General features: G+C 41.3%; 1 protein-coding gene across 4 annotated transcripts in view; it reads left to right on the plus strand.

Moving 5' to 3' along the window:
- The window catches only part of Set2 (SET domain containing 2), a 185053-nt gene that overhangs the window by 11903 nt on the left and 148934 nt on the right, over nt 1–24216 (plus strand). The gene's annotated exons all lie outside the window — the stretch shown is intronic.

Below are 24216 nucleotides of genomic sequence, written 5' to 3' on the forward strand. Positions count from 1 at the left end.
CCTTTCCAATTTTATGTACTTAACAGTCTGTTTGCAGTTAGTATTTCCTAGTCCCTCTCTTCATTCAGCACATTAAATTTTTTGTCCCTGTGTAGCCTGTTTTCAGCTTAATTTTGTATTTGTTTTATGGCACTTACCCACGTTAAATTCCATCACTCCATCTACTCAGTTTATCTAGGTCTTCGTGTAGAGCCCTACGATGTTTTATTATTTTGTGCAGAATTTTTGCATCATTAGCAAGCATGTTTATATTAGTTTTAAATTTCCTTTAGGGTATTTTTCCTGCTAATCACTGTTTTCACTTTGCTTTCAAACCAAAAAATCTCAGGCTTGCCTGGATTGTTATTTCTTTTGTCTTTTATGTCTGCTTTACTAGTCCTGCACTTTGCTATTCTACTTCTGGACATTGTAGATGAATGGTTCAAAGAACCGACACGTTAAATTAGACACATGTGCAACTCTTGGGTATCTTTATAGAGGAAACGTTTTGCCACACAGTAGCTTCATCAGTCCATATAAAGGATAAACTTGAAGAACAGGAGGAGAATGAGGTAATCAGTCCCTCAACCTTGAGTCGATGTGGTCAGTCCATCAATCTTGAATAGTCCATCAATCTTCTATTCAAGATTGATGGACTGACCACATCGACTCAAGGTTGAGGGACTGATTACCTCATTCTCCTCCTATTCTTCAAGTTTATCCTTTGTATGGACTGATGAAGCCACTGTGTGGCGAAACGTTTCCTCTATAAAGATACCCAAGAGTTGCACATGTGTCTCATTTAACAACTTCCGGACATCTTTTCTGTTTCATTTAATTCCACTTCTCATGTGTCATTCTTGGATGCATTTTGATTTGTCTTGCCTTTGTATATTTTTACAGGTTATTAGCTCTTTCTTTATTTCCATTGCAAGATATTATTTTCCAGTTTTGCAATTTTTTTTTGTTAAAGTACCTATTAATTTCCTAATTAAATTACAAGATTTTTCATTTGAGCATGTGATTACTTCACCTGTAGATACATACAGGAGTCAGTGTTTCTGAAATCCAAGAGCATCAGCAGTCTGGACAATCAGACTGTTGCTGTTTGGAATCTATTAACCCAATTGCCCATGTAGATTAGTTGATTTAGCACTTGGTGTTACTGGTCACATTTCCTCTTAAAGACTTCTATACAGTACTTGTCTTGGCAGTATTTCTGATATCTTCTGGTAGTGTGTTCAGTAGTCTGGGCCCACAGATGTTGATAGTATTACCTTATTGTGCCTAAAGCACCCCTGTCTTTTACTTGGATTATTTTGCACATCTTCCATATCTTTCACTGTAGAACATTGTTAGGGTATTGTGCAGGTTTAGGACCAGGCCCTCAAATATTGTCCACATATATATTATGCATCTCTCTTCTTCAGAGAGTACATATTCAGTGGGAATACTTTCCAAGATATCTTATGTGCCTCAAACATTGCTTACTCTGCTCTCGAATCAATCCTTACCTCATCTATGGTATTTGTTTGGGGATCTACAGCAAATCACCTAAAGCTGAAAGTAACTCAACAAAAAGCTGCTGTGTGAATAAACCCTCAAGCAAGTGCTAGACAACACCCCACCCCTTCCCACTCTTCAAAAGTTTAAACTTACTCAGCACACAAAACATTAAACTTATTCTCTATACAGGACTGTCAGTACAGATGTAAACCCTTCTCAGATTTTTTTTTTTTTTTTTTGAGAGAGCTGTAACAAAACTCATAGGCATAATACAAGAAACAGATGTACCTCTTTGATGTCCCCCACTGTTTGACCCAACCTGAGCAAAAGAACAGTGTGCATAAAGGCCCCCCAAAATTTTAAGTCAGCCAGGAGTTTCTCAAGGCTTCACATCTGTCATAATAGCAATGTCTTAACATATAAAACTTGCTTATTGAGTTTTCATCAATTATTTATTTATCCTGTACTTATTATTTCTGTTATTTTTTCTGCTCCCATATATTCTGTCATATGTTACAATATCTTCACTCTTACATAGCTGCAATTACTATGCAAATATTTACAAATTGCAAATTAGTATTTTTTATTCTTCAAGGAAGAATCTTTCTAACTTGTAACTTAACTATTTTTAGCTCCTGTAAATTCCTTGTACTAGACCCATTAGTAAAACTATATAATCTTAATTGTAGTCTAGGTTTGCCCAGAATGTTGTGCATTCTATGGGCTTTCAAATTTTTGTACATATATCATTACCAGAACTCAGCATTCCAAGTAGTTTAAATGCTTTGTTGATTGAGCTACTGCTGGCACCTTGGATTTTCTCTATTTTATCTAAGCTAGATTTTTCAGTACCAGAATGTTGACAAACTTTGTAATCCATCCTATCCAAGGAGCTCTTTGAGCAGTCATTAGTGAGAATCTCCTCATATCTCGTGGTGCTAAGACCTTTAGAAAAATTTATTAGTTCCTCAATATGGTCAGATGCTACTGTTCTTGAGCCACCTTCTGATGTCAACATTGTCAAAGCTGGTGTATTTCTGTGGATGAAATATCAAGATCTGTTCCATCACCCAATAGTGGAATTGTTGATGAATGAATTGAAGAAGTCTGCATAAATATTTTTGCAACATTTGAATCAATATTATCATCACTGCAATCATCTTTAGATGATAAGCTGGTGTTGAAATCATATTTATTTGTTCCAGCTCTCATATCCCCTGCCCAGGATGGTGCTGTCTACACCAAGAGAGCACAGGAAATTCAAATAGTCATTTTTTATTATTTTTTTTTATTATCACACTGGCCGATTCCCACCAAGGCAGGGTGGCCCGAAAAAGAAAAACTTTCACCATCATTCACTCCATCACTGTCTTGCCAGAAGGGTGCTTTACACTACAGTTTTTGAACTGCAACATTAACACCCCTCCTTCAGAGTGCAGGCACTGTACTTCCCATCTCCAGGACTCAAGTCCGGCCTGCCGGTTTCCCTGAACCCCTTCATAAATGTTACTTTGCTCACACTCCAACAGCACGTCAAGTATTAAAAACCATTTGTCTCCATTCACTCCTATCAAACACGCTCACGCATGCCTGCTGGAAGTCCAAACCCCTCGCACACAAAACCTCCTTTACCCCCTCCCTCCAACCTTTCCTAGGCCGACCCCTACCCCGCCTTCCTTCCACTACAGACTGATACACTCTTGAAGTCACTCTGTTTCGCTCCATTCTCTCTACATGTCCGAACCACCTCAACAACCCTTCCTCAGTCCTCTGGACAACAGTTTTGGTAATCCTGCTCCTCCTCCCTACTTCCAAACTACGAATTCTCTGCATTATATTCACACCACACATTGCCCTCAGACATGACATCTCCACTGCCTCCAGCCTTCTCCTCGCTGCAACATTCATCACCCTCAGACATGACATCTCCACTGCCTCCAGCCTTCTCCTCGCTGCAACATTCATCACCCACGCTTCACACCCATATAAGAGCGTTGGTAAAACTATACTCTCATACATTCCCCTCTTTGCCTCCAAGGACAAAGTTCTTTGTCTCCACAGACTCCTAAGTGCACCACTCACCCTTTTCCCCTCATCAATTCTATGATTCACCTCATCTTTCATAGACCCATCCGTTGACACATCCACTCCCAAATATCTGAATACATTCACCTCCTCCATACTCTCTCCCTCCAATCTGATATCCAATCTTTCATCACCTAATCTTTTTGTTATCCTCATAACCTTACTCTTTCCTGTATTCACTTTTAATTTTCTTCTTTTGCACACCTTACTAAATTCATCCACCAATCTCTGCAACTTCTCTTCAGAATCTCCCAAGAGCACAGTGTCATCAGCAAAAAGCAACTGTGACAACTCCCACTTTGTTTGATTCTTTATCTTTTAACTCCATGCCTCTTGCCAAGACCCTCGCATTTACTTCTCTTACAACCCCATCTATAAATATAGTAAACAACCACGGTGACATCACACATCCTTGTCTAAGGCCTACTTTTACTGGGAAATAATTTCCCTCTTTCCTACATACTCTAACTTGAGCCTCACTATCCTCGTAAAAACTCTTCACTGCTTTCAGTAACCTACCTCCTACACCATACACCTGCAACATCTGCCACATTGCCCCCCTATCCACCCTGTCATACGCCTTTTCCAAATCCATAAATGCCACAAAGACCTCTTTAGCCTTATCTAAATACTGTTCACTTATATGTTTCACTGTAAACACCTGGTCCACACACCCCCTACCTTTCCTAAAGCCTCCTTGTTCATCTGCTATTCTATTCTCCGTCTTACTCTTAATTCTTTCAATAATAACTCTACCATACACTTTACCAGGTATACTCAACAGACTTATCCCCCTATAATTTTTGCACTCTCTTTTGTCCCCTTTGCCTTTATACAAAGGAACTATGCATGCTCTCTGCCAATCCCTAGGTACCTTACCCTCTTCCATACATTTATTAAATAATTGCACCAACCACTCCAAAACTATATTCCCACCTGCTTTTAACATTTCTATCTTTATCCCATCAATCCCGGCTGCCTTGCCCCCTTTCATTTTACCTACTGCCTCACGAACTTCCCCCACACTCACAACTGGCTCTTCCTCACTCCTACAAGATGTTATTCCTCCTTGCCCTATACACGAAATCACAGCTTCCCTATCTTCATCAACATTTAACAATTCCTCAAAATATTCCCTCCATCTTCCCAATACCTCTAACTCTCCATTTAATAACTCTCCTCTCCTATTTTTAACTGACAAATCCATTTGTTCTCTAGGCTTCCTTAACTTGTTTATCTCACTCCAAAACTTTTTCTTATTTTCAACAAAATTTGTTGATAACATCTCACCCACTCTCTCATTTGCTCTCTTTTTACATTGCTTCACCACTCTCTTAACCTCTCTCTTTTTCTCCATATACTCTTCCCTCCTTGCATCACTTCTACTTTGTAAAAACTTCTCATATGCTAACTTTTTCTCCCTGTCATTATTGACAATATTTCTTTTTTGTTTTGAACATTCTGATAATCCACCCTGACATTTGTCTAGCTTTCACAACACTTGCCAAAGTGTTTTCAAAATAACAGGTTAGCTGATGTTATTACACTCAGACCCTTCACATGTTCTTTTCATTCTATTTGGTGGTCCTTCTATTTTTTGTTTATCATGTCCCTATTGAATTCCTAATTTTTTCCATGATGTGGAACTGGAATTTGCCACCTTTGAGCACCATGTTATTTTTTACTGCTCAATGGAAGACTGCTTATATCTTGCATTTTTCGGTATCTTCTACTGAGAATACTCTCATACTTAATTTTGTATCATCTGCATATGATATGAATCTGTGGGGAGTGTTTATCTATAAATCTATGACAATGAAAAAAGGCAGAGGTGCTAGGATCCTGCCTCAGGGCACTGAAATTGTTGCTCCGCTAAGGCTTGATATTGTGTTGTTTACTACTAATGTTTGTCAGAAAATTGAATATGTATTCATCTGTCTACTTTTCTCATTATACTAGCTGTCAATTTTATGTGCTATCAGTCCATGATTGCTTTTTCTCAAATGCTTACTACTGCTATTTGTGTTCTGTTTGTCAGAAAATTGAATATTCATCTGCCTACTTTTCTCATTACACCAACTGATGTCTTATTATGTGTTATTGGTCCATGATTGCTTTTTTGTCAAAAGCCTTTTCCAAATTCCTTTTTATTTTCTTCTAAGGCCTACATAATCCTGTAGTAATGGTTCAGCATGACCTTCCTGCTTTAAATCCATGTTGGTTTGGATTGTGCAGATCCTGCATTTTCTTGAGTGTAGTTTAATGTCATTACCCTTGAAAAAGGACTGGCCTGTAATTGTTTGTTAGTGCTCTGTGAAAATCATGTGTATAAATTAGGAACATTCTTAGATCAGACACTGATCCTTCTTGAATCTTTTCTGTTTTGTGTCTGGCATGTAACTGATTTGGTTCCAAGCGCTGTTCTGTATTTTTCATTTGTTTAGGCTTTTATTAATTTTAAGAGTTAATTGTTTGATTGTATTTTTGTTTGTTGCAGAACTCTGTAATTGTTTATTTCTTTTCCATGTAATATTTTATTACATTTTGTTTCTCTAAAATACTGTCTTAGATTGTATTTTTCTTTCTTATAATCTAGTTAATCATATTTAGGTTTTTCATTTCATTCTCAGAAGTCTTTGTTCTTCACACATTGGCTATCTTCCTCTGAGGTAGGGTGATCCAAAAAATATGAAACACATTCAGTGTTATTCATTTGCTCTCTTGCCAGAAGTACACTGACACCACAGTTCAGATGACCCTCTAAATGCGACATCTTCATCCCTTCTTTAACCCTTTCAGGGTTTCGGACGTACTAGCACGGCTTACGCACCAGGGTTTTTGACATACTAGTACGCCTATATTCTAGCGCCCTCGAATCTAGTGAGAGAAAGCTGGTAGGCCAACATATGAAAGAATGGGTCTATGTGGTCAGTGTGCACAGTATAAAAAAAATCCTGAAGCACACAGTGCATAATGAGAAAAAAAAACTTTGACCATGTTTTTGGATTAAAACAGCGACTTTGCACTGTATTTTCGTGTGGTATTTATTGTTGTATTCTAGTTTTCCTGGTCTCATTTTATAGAATGGAAGACATATTACAGAAATTGAGATGATTTTGACTGGTTTTACAATGAAAAATACCTTGAAATTGAGCTCAAAGTAGCAGAAATGTTTGATTTTTACCAAAGTTCAAAAGTAAACAAATCATGCTAAGCGTCCAATACACGTCAACTGGTGAGTCTAATATTCTTTCACAAGTGCACCGATATTATTTATACCATTTCTATACTAATGCAGTAGTCTGCATAACAGTAAATCTTCTATTTTTTGTGAGAATAAAAATTCAAAGTGGAAAGCAAAAGAATGTAAGAGGGGCGTGGGGATGTGACTAATGAACAGAGGAAATGTTATTTTAGTGCCAGGAATGTCTTTCTTGTTTATTCTGGACCCTATTCGGAAATTGGCATCTTTTGAAAATTGTGTGAAATTGGCAAAATTGATAAATTCTGGCCACTGTATTGGATAGTTGAAATCGGTAAATGGGTGGTTTCTTGTGCTCATTCGATAGAAAAAATGGAGTTCTAGCGAAATAGTTATGATTTTTTTGAATAATACACAGGAATTGGCCGAAAATAGGGCTCAAAGTGGGCAAAATCGCCAATGCGTAAACATCATCGAGACTGCTAACTTCGCGAGAGCATAATTCCGTAAGCTTTCCATCAAATTTCATACTTTTGGTGTCATTATGATCGGGAAAAGATTCTCTGTCTTTTCATAAGAAAAAATAATTTTTTTTTTTTAAATTTGGGGGACCCTGAGAGGGCCTGTGGACCCTGAAAGGGTTAAAGTGCAGACACTATACTTCCCACCTCCAGGACTCTGGTCTGGCATGTCAAGTTATAAAATTACTTGCTTTTACTCACTCCTATCGTAAGTGCTCATACAAGTCTGTTGGATGTCATCCTTTTCACTGTCGAAACCCCTGCTCACAAACTTGCTCTCAGTGTCGAAGAATTAAAAAAAAGAATTACTTTTTCTTATGAAATGATAGAGAATCTTTTTTCCGATGATAATGACGCCAAAAGTACAAAACTTGATGGAAAACTTACGAAATTACACTCGCGTGAAGTTAGCGGTCTCGGCGATATATACGTATCAGCGATTTTGCCCACTTTGAGCCCTATTTTCGGCCAATTCCGTTGTTCCAAACTCATAGCTATTTTGCTAGAACTCCATTTGTTCTATTGAGTACGAGAAACTGCCTAATGAGTGGTCAGAAACTGGCAATTTGGCTGATTTCACACATTTCAAAAGGTGCCAATTTCAAAATAGGGGCTAGAATAAACAATGCAGACATTACTCTTGCTTTTCATTTTGAATTTTTATTCACACAAAAAATAGAAGATTTACTGTTATGCAGACTACTGCATTATTGTAATAATTGTATAACTAATGTCAACCCATTCATGACTGCGTATTGGACTGGCCAATTGGACACATATTGGACGGTGACCTCGTTTACTCTTGAACATCGGCAAAAATCGAACATTTTCGCTACTTTGAGCTCAATTTCAGAGTACTTTTCTTCGTGAAACCAATCAAAATCATCTCTATTTCTGTAATATATCTTTCATTCTATCAAATGAGACCAAGAAAACAAGAATACAACCTATATACCATACGAAAATACACCTCAGAGTCGACGTTTTAAACCAAAAACAGCTAGTATTTTTTTCTCATGCACTGCATGTTGCATGTTTTTTTATAAACTGTGCACACTGACCACACAAACCCATTCTCTCAGGTGTAGGCCTACCAGCTTTCTCCCACCAGATTTGAAGGCGCTAGAATTTTGGCGTAGTATTATGGGACCGACACTGGCTTGCAAACTGTAATATTATGGGACCGACAGTGAAAGGGTTAAAGCCCTTAGCACTTGAAACACCCTCACACCCCCATCTCCCAACCCTTCCTGGGATGACCTTTGCTCCTTTTTCCTTCTACATCAGATTTTTATACTTTACCCTCATATTTTTTTTTTTTATGAACACTTTGGCCATTTCCCACTGAGGCAGGGTGACCCGAAAAAGAAGAATCACTTTCATGATTATTTACTCCATCACTGTCTTGCTAGAGGTGCATCTACACTTCAGTACAAAAACTGCAACATATTTCCACCCCTCCTTCAGAGCGCAGGCACTGTACTTCCCACCTGGATCCAGGACTCGAGTCTGGCTAACCAGTTTCCCTTCATAAATGTTACCTTGCTCACACTCAACAGCACATCATCATAAAAACCATTTGCCTCCACTCTTATTCATCCTATTTTGCTCCATTTTCTCAAAATGCCCAAACCATATCAGCTTCCCTTCAGCTCTGTGAATTCTACTTTTGGTAACTCCATGCTCCTAATTATCTTCATAATATTCACACCATACATTGCCCTTAACCCTTTGACTGTTGCAAGTCCCATTCTGAAACTGTCATTCTATGTTGCAAAATTTTTTGAAAATTTTTTTTTTCTTATGAAATGATAGAGAATCTTTTCCCAATGGTAATGACACCAAAAGTATGAAATTTGGTTGAAAACTCATGGAATTACGCTCCCACGAAGTTAGCGGTCTTGGCGACATATACGCATCAGCAATTTTGCCGACTTTGAGCCCTGTTTTGGTCAATTCTGTTGTTCCAGTTGACCAAACTCGTAGCTATTTCTTTAGAACTCCATTTTTTCTATCAATTGAGTACAAGAACCGCCCATTTACCAATTTGAACTACCCAATCAAGTGGTCAGAAATTGGCAATTTGGCCAATTTCACACAAAAAAGATACCAGTTTCAAAATAGTGTCCAGAATAAACATTGTAGACATTCTTGGCACTAAAATAACATTCTCTATTCATTAGTCACGTCTTTAGGCCCCTCTTATATTACTATTACTTTCTATTTTGATTTTTTATTCATACAAAAAAATACAAAATTTACTGTTATGCAGACTAATGCATTATTGTAAAAATGGTATAAATAATATCAGTGCACTAGTGAAAGAATATTAGACTCCCCAGTTGACGTGTATTGGACGTGTGGTGTGATTTGCTTACTCTTGAACATTGGTAAAAATCGAACATTTCCGCTACTTTGAGCTCAATTTCAAGGTCATTTTCATTGTGGAATTAATCAAAATCATCTCTATTTCTGCAATATGTTTTCCATTTTATCACGTGAAACCATGAAAACGAGAATGCAACAATAAATACTATATGAAAATACACCTCAAATTCTGCGTTTTAATCCAATAAACGGTCAGTTTTTTTTCTCATTGTGCACTGCGTGCTGCAGGATTTTTTTTATGTGGTGCACACTGACCACAAAGACCCATTCTCTCACATGTGGGCCTACCAGCTTTCTCCTGCTTGATTTGAAGCCGCTAGAATTATTGAGTAAATATACGTCTGAAACACTGGCTCGTAAGATGTGTATATACGACCAAAACAGTCAAAGGGTTAAACATGTCTCTATCACCTATAGATTTGAAATAGGTGCAGAGATCATTGACAGCCTGCATAAAGTCAGTAAAGCATTTAGATTACTGGGAATGCTTCAGTCCTAAATATGTACTCACTGGAGTGGAGGAGAGAAAGAAATACATATATTCATTGAAGGAACTTAATGAGCTAGTCCCAAATTTGCACGCTGCCTTAACAGAACTTCAGACCGATAGCACTAACATCCCATATCATAAAAATCTTTGAAAGGGTCCTAAGAAGCAAGATCGCCACCCATCTAGATACCCATCAATTACACAACCCAGGGCAACATGGGTTTAGAGCAGGTCGCTCCTGTCTGTCTCAACTACTGGATCACTACGACAAGGTCCTAGATGCACTAGAAGACAAAAAGAATGCAGATGTAATATATACAGACTCTGCAAAATCCTTCGACAAGTGTGACCATGGCGTAATAGCATACAAAATGCGTGCTAAAGGAATATCAGGGAAAGTTGGTAGATGGATCTATAATTTCCTCACAAACAGAACACAAAGAGTAGTAGTCAACAGAGTAAAGTCTGAGGCGGTTACGGTGAAAAGCTCTGTTCCACAAGGCACAGTACTCGCTCCCATCTTGTTTCTCATCCTCATATCTGACATAGACAAGAATGTCAGCCACAGCACCGTGTCTTCCTTTGCAGATGACACCTGAATCTGAATGACAGTGTCTTCCATTGCAGACACTGCAAGGCTCCAGGCAGACATCAACCAAATCTTTCAGTGGGCTGCAGAAAACAATATGAAGTTCAACGATGAGAAATTTCAATTACTCCGATATGGTAAACATGAGGAAATTAAAACTTCATCAGAATACAAAACAAATTCCTTCCACAAAATAGAACGAAAAACCAACGTCAAAGACCTGGGAGGGATCATGTTGGAGGATCTCACCTTCAAAGACCATAACATTGTATCAATCGCATCTGCTAGAAAAATGACAGGATGGATAATGAGAACCTTCAAAACTAGGGATGCCAAACCCATGATGACACTCTTCAGGTCGCTTGTTCTATCTAGGCTGGAATATTGCTGCACACTAACAGCACCTTTCAAGGCAGGTGAAATTGCTGACCTAGAAAATGTACAGAGAACCTTCACGGCGCGCATAACGGAGATAAAACACCTCAATTACTGGGAGCGCTTGAAGTTCCTGAACCTGTACTCCCTGGAATGCAGGCGGGAGAGATACATGATTATATACAGCTGGAAAATCCTAGAGGGACTAGTATCGAACTTGCACACGAGAATCACTCACAACGAAAGCAAAAGACCCGGCAGACAATGCAACATCCCCCCAATGAAAAGCAGGGGTGTCACTAGCACGTCAAGAGACAGTACAATAAGTGTCGGGCCTGAGACTGTTCAACTGCCTCCCAGCATAGATAAGGGGGATTACCAATAGACCCCTGGCTGTCTTCAAGCAGGCACTGGACAAGCACCTAAAGTCAGTACCTGACCAGCCGGGCTGTGGCTTGTAGGTTGGATTGCGTGCTGCCAGCAGCAACAGCCTGGGTAATCAGGCTCTGATCCACCAGGAGGCCTGGTCACAGACTGGGCCGTGGGGACGTTGACCCCCGGAACTCTCTCCAGGTAAACTGGAGGAGATGTGAAAAAAATCCATTGGAAAAAAGGGGCACCATGGGTACAAAAAGAGAGCATTGTACTAACATCCATAGTCCTAGACTATTCGGCATCCTACCCAAGATATCAGAAACACAGCCAGAGCAAGTATAGAAGCCAAGAGAAAACCCAAAAAGTACCTCTGCCAGGTGATAGATCAGTTGGGCTGTGATGACTATGTGAGCCAGCAGGTTGCCAGCAGGGACAGCCTGGTTGACTAGGCAAGCACCAGACAAGCCTGGCCCAGAGCCAAGCTGTGGGAGTAGGAAAACTCTTGAAACCCATCAAAAGTATATCAAAGGTAAAGGTAGCTTCTTGCTTGCTACAGCTTTTAAAGTTGATACTTCACACCCATATAACAAGTATTGATAGCACTGTTCTCTGGTACATTACTCCTTTTTTTCCTCAGTGGATAAAGATGTTTTCCTCCACAGATGCCTCAGTGCACCACCCACCTTTTTTTGTACTTGTCACTCCTATAGTTCACCTCATTTTTCATAGACCCGTCATAATGACTCATGAAATTGTCATAACATGATTCCAAACAAACCATGGTATGGGTGGGGTTTGAACTCATAGCAATTGAGTTCTAGCCCCACCCAAATATCCAAACACATTTGCTTCCTCCATACCCCCCTCCAAACTGAGATCTCATCTTTCAGAAATTGCCTAGATTTTTTTTTGTTACAATCATCACCTGGCTCTTTCCCATGTTCCCTTTCATCAGCCCTCCTAGATTCATCCACCAGCCAATGCAACTTGTCTTCAGAATCAACAAAAATAACTGTCATTGGCAAAGAGCAACTGTGAAAACTCTCCCAATACCCTTGCACCAAAATTATACCCCGTGTTACTAATGTGAGAGTTGTATCTTCTGTCTTCCATGTGTTGTTCAATTGTAGGTTGTATTATCTTTCATGTGTTCAGCTGTGGGTTGTATCATATCTACTGCAGGTTATATCTCCTCTTTCCCATGTGTGGTTAAATTGTGGGTTGTATCTTTTCTTATCCAAATGGTGTTAAACTGTGGGGCGTATATTCTATCCCACATATTATATTTTGTTGTATCTTCTTTCCCACGTGTTATAGTGTGTGTTGTATTTTATCTCTCCCAAATGCTGAACTGTGGGTTTTATCTTATCTTTTTTCCCCCCTTGTTGGCATTATCTTTTTTTTTTCACATGTTAAATTGTGGGTTGCATTTCTTCTCTCCCACAGAAACATAGATAAAGGGTGTTTTGGTCAGTGAGATATAGGTGAAAAGTTGCACTGTTCATTGATGATGTAAGAGTAAGTCAAAGGGACTTACTCTTACATCTTAATATGAGAAACTCATTTTCTCTTGTTGGATCTAATATGTCTGTCATTATCTGTTCTGCTTGAGCATTTGTATTTCTTTCAGTTTTCTACACATGAACTCAAACACTAAAGAAATAAATGCATAAAAAAATAAGTATATTATCTAAAATGACTGCAAATGTAGTTATGCATGGTTGGGCAGAATTAAGATTACATAAGCATATACATGTACTATATACAGAAAGTTATTTAAAGCATTTACTAGTTAGTGGATCCTTGTCAAATAAAGTAAACTCGAGATATAATGGACTAATAAGGGGATTGTCAGTGTATGTGTTAAATCAGAATAATACTAAAAATAGCTATTATATTGCTCTTGATCTAAGGAACTGGACCTATCCTCCCTATCACTGGATTGAGCCTGATTGCTTTCCATTCACAGGTGCTGTATGAGGTGAAATAGGTTTAGTGCTTTGCTCAATTCGGTAATTTTGTTGTGTCCATTTTGGGGAGGGGGTGGATGATATGTGAATGCTAAGTTGGAAACAAACCATTCATGGCTTTCTCATGCCCAAATTTCAATTATTTCTCTTTCCTCTGAATGTTAATATTAACAAAATAAGAGTGAGATTTCTATTTTTTTTTTTTTCTTTGTCAGAATTGTTAGTTTTTTTTTTCAACAAGTTGGTTGTCTCCCACCGAGGCAGGGTGACCCAAAAAAGAAAGAAAATCCCCAAAAAGAAAATACTTTCGTCGTCATTCAACACTTTCACTTCACTCATACATAATCACTGTCTTTGCAGAGGCACTCAGATACAACAGTCCAGAAGCATATACAGTGGTACCTTGAGTTACGAACTTCATTCATTCCAGAAGACTGTTCAAGTGCCGATACCAAACGAATTTGTTCCTATAAGGAATAATGTAAATTAGATTAGTCCGTTTCAGACCCCCAAAAGTACACTTGCGTAATTGTTCGAGTTGGGAACTGTTCGAAACTCAAGGTACCACTCTATAAAGATATATATTATAACATATCCCTCCAAACTGCCAATATCCCAAACCCCTCCTTTAAAGGGCAGGCATTGTACTTCCCATTTCCAGTACTTGAGTCCGGGTAACCAGTTTCCCTGAATCCCTTCACTAAATATCACCCTGCTCACACTACAACAGCTTATTTAACCCCTTGACTGTCGCAACCCCCAATCCTGAGGTGTCTCCTGGTGTCAAAATTTAAAAAAAAAATTATTCTCATGAAATGATAGAGAATCTTTTCCCGATTGTAATGACACCAAAAGAATGAAATTTGATGGAAAACTGATGGAATTATGCTCTCGCAAAGTTAGCGACCTCAGCGATATTTACAAATTGGCGATTTCGTCCACTTTGAGCCCTATTTTTGGCTAATTCCATTATTCCAGTCGACCAAACTCATAGCTATTTCTTTAGAACTCCGTTTTTTCTATCGATTGAGTACAAGAAACTGCCCATTTACCAATTTCAACTACCCAATAACGTGGTCAGAAATTTGCAATTTGGCCAATTTCACAAAAATTAAAAAATATGACAATTTCAAAATAAGGTCCAGAGTGAACAATGCAGACATTCCTGGCTCTAAAATAACATTTTCTTTGTTCATCAGTCATGTCTCCAGGCCCCTCTGATATTACTACTGCTTTCTATTTTGAATTTTTATTCAAACCAAAAATAGAAGATTTACTGTTATGCAGACTACTGCAATACTGTAATAATTGTACAAATAATGTCAACCCATTCATGACTGCATATTAGAATGGCTAGTTGGACATTTATTGGAAAATGAGATCATTTGTTTACTTTTGAACATCGGCAAAAATCAAACATTTCCCCTACTTTGAGTTCCATTTCCAGGTTCTTTTTATAGTAAAGCTAATCAAAATCACCTCTATTTCTATAATGTGTTTTCCATTCTATCAAATGAGACCAAGAAAATGAGAATACAACCATAAATACTATACGAAAATAACCACAAAGTCGGCATTTTAATTAAAAAAAAAAAAGCGGTCGGAGTTTTTTTTTTCCTCATTATGCACTGCGTGCTCCAGGATTTTTTTTATATGGTGCACACAGACCCATTCTCTCACATGTGGGCCTACCAGCTTTCTCCAGCTAGATTTGAAGCTGCTAGAATTTATGAGTATATACACGTCAAACACGGTGGCTCGTAAGACGCATATATACGACCAAAACAGTCAAAGGGTTAATAGCTTTTTCTTTTTAGTAAGCTATATGGGAAAAGGGATTACTAGCCCATTGTTCCTGGCATTTTAGTTGACTTTTACAACACACATGACTTATGGAGGAAAGATTCTTTTTCCACTTCTCTATGGATATGAAAGGAAAAGCAATAAAAATAAGAACTATTAAGTTAGAAATCAAAGAAAACTCAGATGAGTGTGTATACATAAACATGTACATGCATGTGTAGTGTGATCTAAGTGTAAGTAGAAGTAGCAAGATGTACATGAAATCTTGCATATTTATGAGACAGAAAAAGACATCAGCAATCCTACCATCATGTAAAGCAAAATACAGGCTTCCTCTTTACACTCGCTTAGTAGGACGGTAGTACCTCCCCGAGTGGTTGCTGTCTACCAACCTTCTACCTAAAAATTGATACATATTCAAATTAAATAGGTGTCAAGACAAAGCCTCTAACTCACAGCTAACAGAAAATCCAATTGTTTCAAATCCATAATTGATAAAAATAATTAGGATATGAAAATACAACTAAATGTATATAAAGAAATGTCACACGTACAGTGGACCCTTGGTTATCAGCCGTAATCCGTTCCAGAAGGTTGGCCTAAAACCAAAATACTATTTCCCATAAGAATTAATGTAAATACAATGGAGAGTTAGAGGTATTGGGAAGATGGAGGGAATATTTCGAGGAATTGTTAAATGTTGATGAAGATAGGGAAGCTGTGATTTCGTGTATAGGGCAAGGAGGAATAACATCTTTTAGGAGTGAGGAAGAGCCAGTTGTGAGTGTGGGGGAAGTTCATGAGGCAGTAGGTAAAATGAAAGGGGGTAAGGCAGCCGGGATTGATGGGATAAAGATAGAAATGTTAAAAGCAGGTGGGGATATAGTTCTGGAGTGGTTGGTGCAATTATTTAATAAATGTATGGATGAGGGTAAGGTACCTAGGGATTGGCAGAGAGCATGCATAGTTCCTTTGTATAAAGGCAAAGGGGACAAAAGAGAGTGCAAAAATTATAGGGGGATAAGTCTGTTGAGTATACCTGGTAAAGTGTATGGTAGAGTTATTATTGAAAGAATTAAGAATAAGACGAAGAATAGGATAGCAGATGAACAAGGAGGCTTTAGGAAAGGTAGGGGGTGTGTGGACCAGGTGTTTACAGTGAAACATATAAGTGAACAATATTTAGATAAGGCTAAAGAGGTCTTTGTGGCATTTATCCTCTTCAAGGGGGGCTCCTTGGCGTGGTGAAGAGGCTCTTGGTCTGAGGAATTAGACCTATCGGTCTTCTTCCTCAGACCGAACCTAATTACCCCCCAATCTCCCCTCCCCTATCCCATCCTCCCCATCCTCCCCTTTTTCCTTTCCTCCTCCTCCTCCCCACTCCTCCCTTTTGCCCTTCCTCTTTTTGTCCTTTGGGATTTCTCCCACAGGCGCGCTAGTTCCTAGGTAGGAGAAAGGACACCGGGGTCCATCCCATTCCGTTGAGGTTTCTTGGCGGTGGCGTAGTTTGCCGTGGAATCTGGATTGCCTAGGGATGTCCCGATCCCTCTCCGGTATCCCGGAGTAGCTTTGGGTGTCTTTTGGGCGACGGGTGTAGCTCTGGAAGCCACCTTTCGGATTCCGGGGGTGGTGGCTGAAGGAGGTATGCTTTGTGGCGGATATCCGGCCGCCCTCTCTTTTGTCCACCGAGGTAGCTCGGCAGATGTGAGGTTGCTATCCCAGATTGCTGGTTTACTGGCATGAAGGGTAGGGTATGGCACGGGTTCCATGCTGCATCTGCGCTACTAGCGGTGTCGAGTCCTCTTGGGCGCGGAGGGAGATTTCTGGCCCTTTCATCCCTCCTAGGAACTATCCCTCCCCGGTCCCCCCTTTTTTTTTCTTTTTTTTATTTTTATTTTCTTTTCTTCTTTCTTTTTTTTTTCTTAAAAACAAAAAGAAAGAAGTAACCTAACCATGGCAGCCCTAGTCCATGAACCTGGTACCCCCGGGCCCCTTCTTGATACCGCACCCCGTTCTGACCCCGCCTCGTCTTTGGACCACTCTTCAGACATTCCTCATGCCTCTGTACCTATTGCCGGTGCTGTTTCCTCACCCGCTTCAGGTACTGAGGCCTCGACTGACTCCTTCGATTTATCAGACCTTCGCTCTCCTCTGACTATGCTTCCGGCCTCTCCCTCTACGGTGCGGCAATTTTCAAATCGCCGACCCGTTCCACGTCGGACCAACTCTGGTCCCACGCCTAAACGTCAACGACAATTACCTGCTGATGATACTTCTCCACCTTCACCTTCTCGTTCTTCTCAGAAACGATCGACACGTCCTTCACTACCTTTCCACGCTCAGTTTCAGACTGAACAGTGGACTAAATTCTTCACTTTACGACCAACTTCCTCTACTGCCTATCTTTCTGACCATAGTATTGGCAAGGCACTCCTACGCCATGTTGGTAAAGATATTTCTTTTCATGCTCTTAAGAGCGGTACGCGCATCATTACCGTACAGAATGCTACCCAGGCTCGTGAGCTCTCTCGTCTTACCCATATAGATACTGTTCCTGTCACCCTTGAAAAACATCATTCCCTCAATTCTTGTAGTGGTACCGTTATTCTGCCCCATACCATAGTTCAACAAAATTTCCAGACATGTGGCACCGACATTCTAGAACAGCTGGAACTCCAAGATCTCCCAATCCTCAAGGTAGACACTTACATTCTTCCTGCCCGTGGGCGGAGACGATACCCTAGCAATGTGGCTCGTTTAACTTTTGACAGCCGAGAACTCCCATCCTCCGTTTATATAGCAGGACATCGGTTACAAGTTCGAAAGGTGATCCCTACACCACAACAGTGTAGAAATTGCTGGCGATTTGGCCATCCAGCGAAATATTGCAGATCTATCGCCGAATGCCCAGTCTGTGGTGCCGATGACCATTCTAATACGTCTTGCAATCGATCTCCCTCTTGCCTTAACTGTCATGAGGCTCACCCTTCGTACTCTCGCCGTTGTCAGGTCTATTTAAACGAGCGGGAAATCCGTTACCTCAAAGAGACAGAAGGTCTCCCTTATGCCATGGCAGTTTCTCATCTCCGCCTCCAAGGGAGACTCCCACGTGTTTCTTATTCCCGTGTTTCAAAACGTCCCCCCACTTCTGGTATCCCATCTTCTACACCCACCTCTGTGGTTACCTCTCCCATAATCACTCCTGTATCTAATCCTTTTGCTGTCCTCGGCTCAGACGTCCCTACTTCAACGCCTCAGTCTAATCTCGCTTCTTCGAGTTCTCTCTTACAAGCCTCAGTATCGACGAGACCTCGTACGACACCTCTTCCCAATCGTCCCTCTACTTCTCAAAAGTCAAAAAAAGGTCCGGTAACACCTCCTACCCATCTTCCACCTCCTCATTTTACCCTCCCTGTCTCTGTCCCTAGTTCTTCCCCTCTCACTGGCTCAGTTACAAGTGCAGAGGTTCACCCTCCTCCTCGTAATGTACCTTCCTCCCCTGTTCCCTCCCAAGTTTCTTCCTCTTCTGCCACCTCCCAGGTTCCTGTCTCTTCTGTCCCCTGCCACGCTTCTCCAGTTCCCTCCACCCTTTCGCCCCCCCCTACCTTGGTACAGTCCGATACAGTTCCAATCTTTACTCATCCTCCCCCTACCATTCCCAATATTGTCTCCCATACGACATCTCTGAATTCCGAAACACTTGAAGCAATCTCTGAATATATTGCAGAGACCAAACCATCAATGGACACTGATCCACCTTCCGCTCTTCCTCTCTCCTCTGCTCCATCTGCGCAACTCCTTTCTTCACAGCGCACCGTTCCTTCGCTGCTTGAACATTTTCCACTGCCTCCGCATGTGGACTTTTCTAACCCTTCTAGTCCGTAGGAACCCTTACCTGCGGATTTCAAGTATCTTTATCATTGCCAATCATGGCCTTTTTACAGTGGAATATACGCGGCCTCAGGGGTAATCGGGGTGAGCTTCAGATGTTACTCTCCCAGTTTGCCCCTGTTGGTGTTTGCTTACAGGAACCAAAATTACACTCTGCTGTTATTTCTCACATCTCAGGCTATAATTTATTGTATTCTTCAGATCCTTTTCCTGATGGGACCTTTAATGAAAGTGCCCTTCTTCTCCGCACTGATATTCCGTACCATCAGCTATTTGTTCATACTTCGCTGCATTACACAGCAGCCCGTATCCACTTACATAGGTGGTATACGCTCTGTTCTTTATATCTCTCTCCTTCTCGGGCATTATCTATTCCGGATTTTGCCTTCCTTGTTTCGTCATTACCGCCACCGATTCTGTTACTTGGTGATTTTAATGCCCACCATTTCCTCTGGGGAGGGTCTCACTGTGATTCCCGTGGAATTCAGTTAGAGGCTTTTCTTGCCACCCACCCCCTCCATGTTTTAAATACAGGTACTCACACCCATTTTGATCCTCGGACTCATACTCTCTCTTGCATCGATCTCTCAGTTTGCTCTTCCTCCGCCGCATTAGACTTTACTTGGTCTGTTCTCCCGGACTTACATGACAGTGATCATTTCCCAATCATTCTTACTTCCCCTTCATATTCGCCACCTCTTCGCACCCCACGCTGGCAATTTAATCGGGCAAATTGGAACCTTTACTCACACCTGACTGTTTTTAAAGAGGTTCCTTCTTCGTCCTCCATCGATGAGCTTTTACACCTCTTCTCGTCCTCCGTTTTCACCGCAGCTTCTCATTCTATACCCCAAACTTCGGGCAGGCATTCTCAGAAATGCGTGCCATGGTGGTCTCCTGCTTGTGCTCGTGCAGTACGTTTGAAACGCGCTGCATGGGGCAGGTACCGGTACAATAGAACCACAGAGCGACTCCTTGATTTTAAACAGAAGCGTGCGATCGCTCGCCGTGTCATCCGTGACGCTAAACGCACTTGCTGGCGAGATTATGTCTCCACCATCACCTCTGCTTCCTCTATGAGTGCAGTCTGGAAAAAAGTACGAAAACTGAGTGGTAAATATTCTCCTGACCCGGCTCCTGTTCTGCGGGTTGCCGGTGTTGATATAGCAAACCCACTAGATGTTGCCAATGAAATTGGCAATCATCTGGTCCGTATTTCTCAGGGACTCCATCTATGCCCCTCATTTCTTTCCTCAAAGTCTGCCAGAGAGTTAGCACCCTTGGACTTTTCTTCTCTCAGAGAAGAACAGTATAATGTGCCTTTTACACTTCAAGAACTGGAGGCAACACTCTCAGCTTGTCGATCATCGGCAGCTGGGCCCGACGACATTCATATTCGTATGCTACAACATTTACATCAGTCAGCCCTTGCAGTCCTATTACACCTTTACAATCTTATTTGGTCACAAGGAGTTCTTCCACAGCTGTGGAAATCCGCCATTGTTCTCCCTTTCCGCAAACCAGGCACTACGGGACATGAAACCTCCCACTATCGTCCCATTGCTCTTACCAGTGCAGTTTGCAAAGTAATGGAACGTCTAGTAAATAGACGTTTAGTGTGGTATTTAGAGACACACAACAGTCTCTCCACTCGTCAATATGGCTTTCGTAAGGGACGTTCTACCATAGACCCCTTACTGCGCTTGGATACGTATGTTCGTAATGCCTTTGCGAATAACCACTCAGTTATTGCCATATTTTTTGACCTTGAGAAGGCATATGACACAACTTGGAGGTATAATATTTTAGCCCAAGCCCACTCCTTAGGCCTTCGAGGCAATCTACCATCCTTCCTTAAGAACTTTTTAACTGACAGGCATTTCCGTGTTCGGGTTAATAATGTGCTCTCCCCGGACTTTGTCCAAGCTGAAGGTGTCCCCCAGGGATGTGTTCTGAGCACAACACTTTTTCTCCTTGCTATTAATGATTTGGCCTCTAGTCTTCCATCAAATATTTGGTCATCACTCTATGTTGATGACTTCGCTATTGCCTGTGCAGGCGCTGACTGTCACCTCCTTACAGTTTCTCTCCAGCATGCAGTCGACCGTGTTTCCAATTGGGCCACCACACATGGGTTTAAATTTTCCAGCACTAAAACCCACCAAATCACTTTCACTAGACGCTCTGTCATCTCTGATCATCCTTTGTACCTCTATGGCTCACGTATCCCTGAACGTGATACAGTCAAGTTTCTGGGCCTCCTCTTTGATCGTAGGTTATCCTGGAAACCTCACATTACCTCTCTGAAGGCAACTTGTCACAGCCGGCTGAACCTTCTTAAAACCCTTGCTCATCTTTCGTGGGGAGCTGATCGTCGAACCCTCCTTCACCTACATTCCACCCTTATTTTATCGAAACTTGATTATGGTGACCAGATCTATTCAGCGGCATCTCCTGCTACTCTCTCTAGCCTTAACCCCATTCATCACCAAGGATTACGTTTATGCCTTGGTGCTTTTCGCTCTTCCCCTGTCGAAAGCCTCTATGCAGAAGCGAACGTTCCATCCTTATCCGATCGCCGTGATGCCCATTGCCTGCGCTACTATGTACGCTCTCATGATCTCCGCAATCCTTCCATTTATAGAATGGTCACTGATATTAGTAGACATTCTTTATTTGTTCGCCGCCCCTGCTTACTCCGTCCCTTCTCTCTTCGCCTTCATTCGCTCTTGTCTTCTCTTCAACTACCACCTTTCTATGTACATGTAGCATCTCACTTTTCCCTACCCCCCTGGGAGGTCCCAGCTGTTCGAGTCTGTTCTTTCTCCCTCCCTTGCTCGAAAGCCCAACTGTCTACGGTCGCTTCCCGCTCTCTTTTTCTTGACCACTTTCACTCTCATTCTCATGCCATTGCTGTGTACACAGATGGCTCTAAGTCTTCTGACGGCGTAGGATTCGCAGCAGTGTTTCCGGACAGCGTCGTACAAGGGCATTTACTATCTTCAGCTAGTATTTTTACTGCTGAATTATATGCCATCCTTACAGCACTTATCCGTATTGCATCTATGCCTGTGTCATCATTTGTGGTTGTCTCAGACTCCCTTAGTGCTTTACAGGCTATACAAAAATTTGATACACCTCACCCCTTAGTCCTCCGTATCCAACTTTGGCTACGCCGCATCTTTACTAAGCATAAAGATATTGTTTTTTGTTGGGTCCCTGGTCATGTTGACGTACAGGGCAATGAACAGGCAGACACTGCTGCGCGGTCAGCAGTACATGACCTACCAGTTTCTTACAGAGGTATTCCATGTACGGACTATTTTGCTGTAATATCTTCCCACCTTCACACCCGTTGGCAACAACGTTGGTCTACTATGCTCGGCAACAAACTTCAGTCTATTAAACCGAGTATAGGTTACTGGCCGTCTTCTTATCACCAGTGTCGAGGTTGGGAGACTACTCTCTCCCGTCTTCGCATTGGCCATACTCGTCTTACTCATGGATATCTCATGGAGAGGCGTCTTGCTCCTCTCTGTGAGAATTGCCAAGCTCCATTATCAGTCAGCCACATTCTGTTGGACTGCCCACTTTATCAACGAGCACGCAGAATTTACCTCTGTCGTCGTCTTCGCCCCGCTGCTCTCTCTTTACCTTCCCTTCTCGCTGATGGACCCACCTTTCATCCGGACTCTCTTATTGACTTTTTGACAACGACTGACTTACTTCACAAATTCTGATACTTTCAGCCCTTTCTACTTGTATCTCTTGCTACCCTCTACCCCCGTACTATCCCCTGCCCCGCTGTTTTCTGTAACCTGCTGATCATCCCCCCTCCCTCCTGCCATCCAATTCCCTTGCTTCCTTCCCTACCCTGCAGCGCTGTATAGCCCTTGTGGCTTAGCGCTTCTTTTTGATTATAATAATAATTTGTGGCATTTATGGATTTGGAAAAGGCATATGACAGGGTGGATAGGGGGGCAATGTGGCAGATGTTGCAGGTGTATGGTGTAGGAGGTAGGTTACTGAAAGCAGTGAAGAGTTTTTACGAGGATAGTGAGGCTCAAGTTAGAGTATGTAGGAAAGAGGGAAATTATTTCCCAGTAAAAGTAGGCCTTAGACAAGGATGTGTGATGTCACCGTGGTTGTTTAATATATTTAAAGATGGGGTTGTAAGAGAAGTAAATGCGAGGGTCTTGGCAAGAGGCATGGAGTTAAAAGATAAAGAATCAAACATAAAGTGGGAGTTGTCACAGTTGCTTTTTGCTGATGACACTGTGCTCTTGGGAGATTCTGAAGAGAAGTTGCAGAGATTGGTGGATGAATTTGGTAGGGTATGCAAAAGAAGAAAATTAAAAGTGAATACAGGAAAGAGTAAGGTTATGAGGATAACAAAAAGATTAGGTGATGAAAGATTGGATATCAGATTGGAGGGAGAGAGTATGGAGGAGGTGAATGTATTCAGATATTTGGGAGTGGACATGTCAGCGGATGGGTCTATGAAAGATGAGGTGAATCATAGAATTGATGAGGGGAAAAGGGTGAGTGGTGCACTTAGGAGTCTGTGGAGACAAAGAACTTTGTCCTTGGAGGCAAAGAGGGGAATGTATGAGAGTATAGTTTTACCAATGCTCTTATATGGGTGTGAAGCATGGGTGATGAATGTTGCAGCGAGGAGAAGGCTGGAGGCAGTGGAGATGTCATGTCTGAGGGCAATGTGTGGTGTTAATATAATGCAGAGAATTCATAGTTTGGAAGTTAGGAGGAGGTGCGGGATTACCAAAACTATTGTCCAGAGGGCTGAGGAAGGGTTGTTGAGGTGGTTCGGACATGTAGAGAGAATGGAGCGAAACAGAATGACTTCAAGAGTGTATCAGTCTGTAGTGGAAGGAAGGCGGGGTAGGGGTCGGCCTAGGAAAGGTTGGAAGGGCTTGGACTTCCAGCAGGCATGAGTGAGCGTGTTTGATAGGAGTGAATGAAGACAAATGGTTTTTAATACAGTGGACCCCCGGTTAACGATATTTTTTCACTCCAGAAGTATG

Source organism: Cherax quadricarinatus, chromosome 58, assembly GCF_038502225.1.
Source record: "Cherax quadricarinatus isolate ZL_2023a chromosome 58, ASM3850222v1, whole genome shotgun sequence".
Lineage (NCBI taxonomy): Eukaryota > Metazoa > Arthropoda > Malacostraca > Decapoda > Parastacidae > Cherax > Cherax quadricarinatus.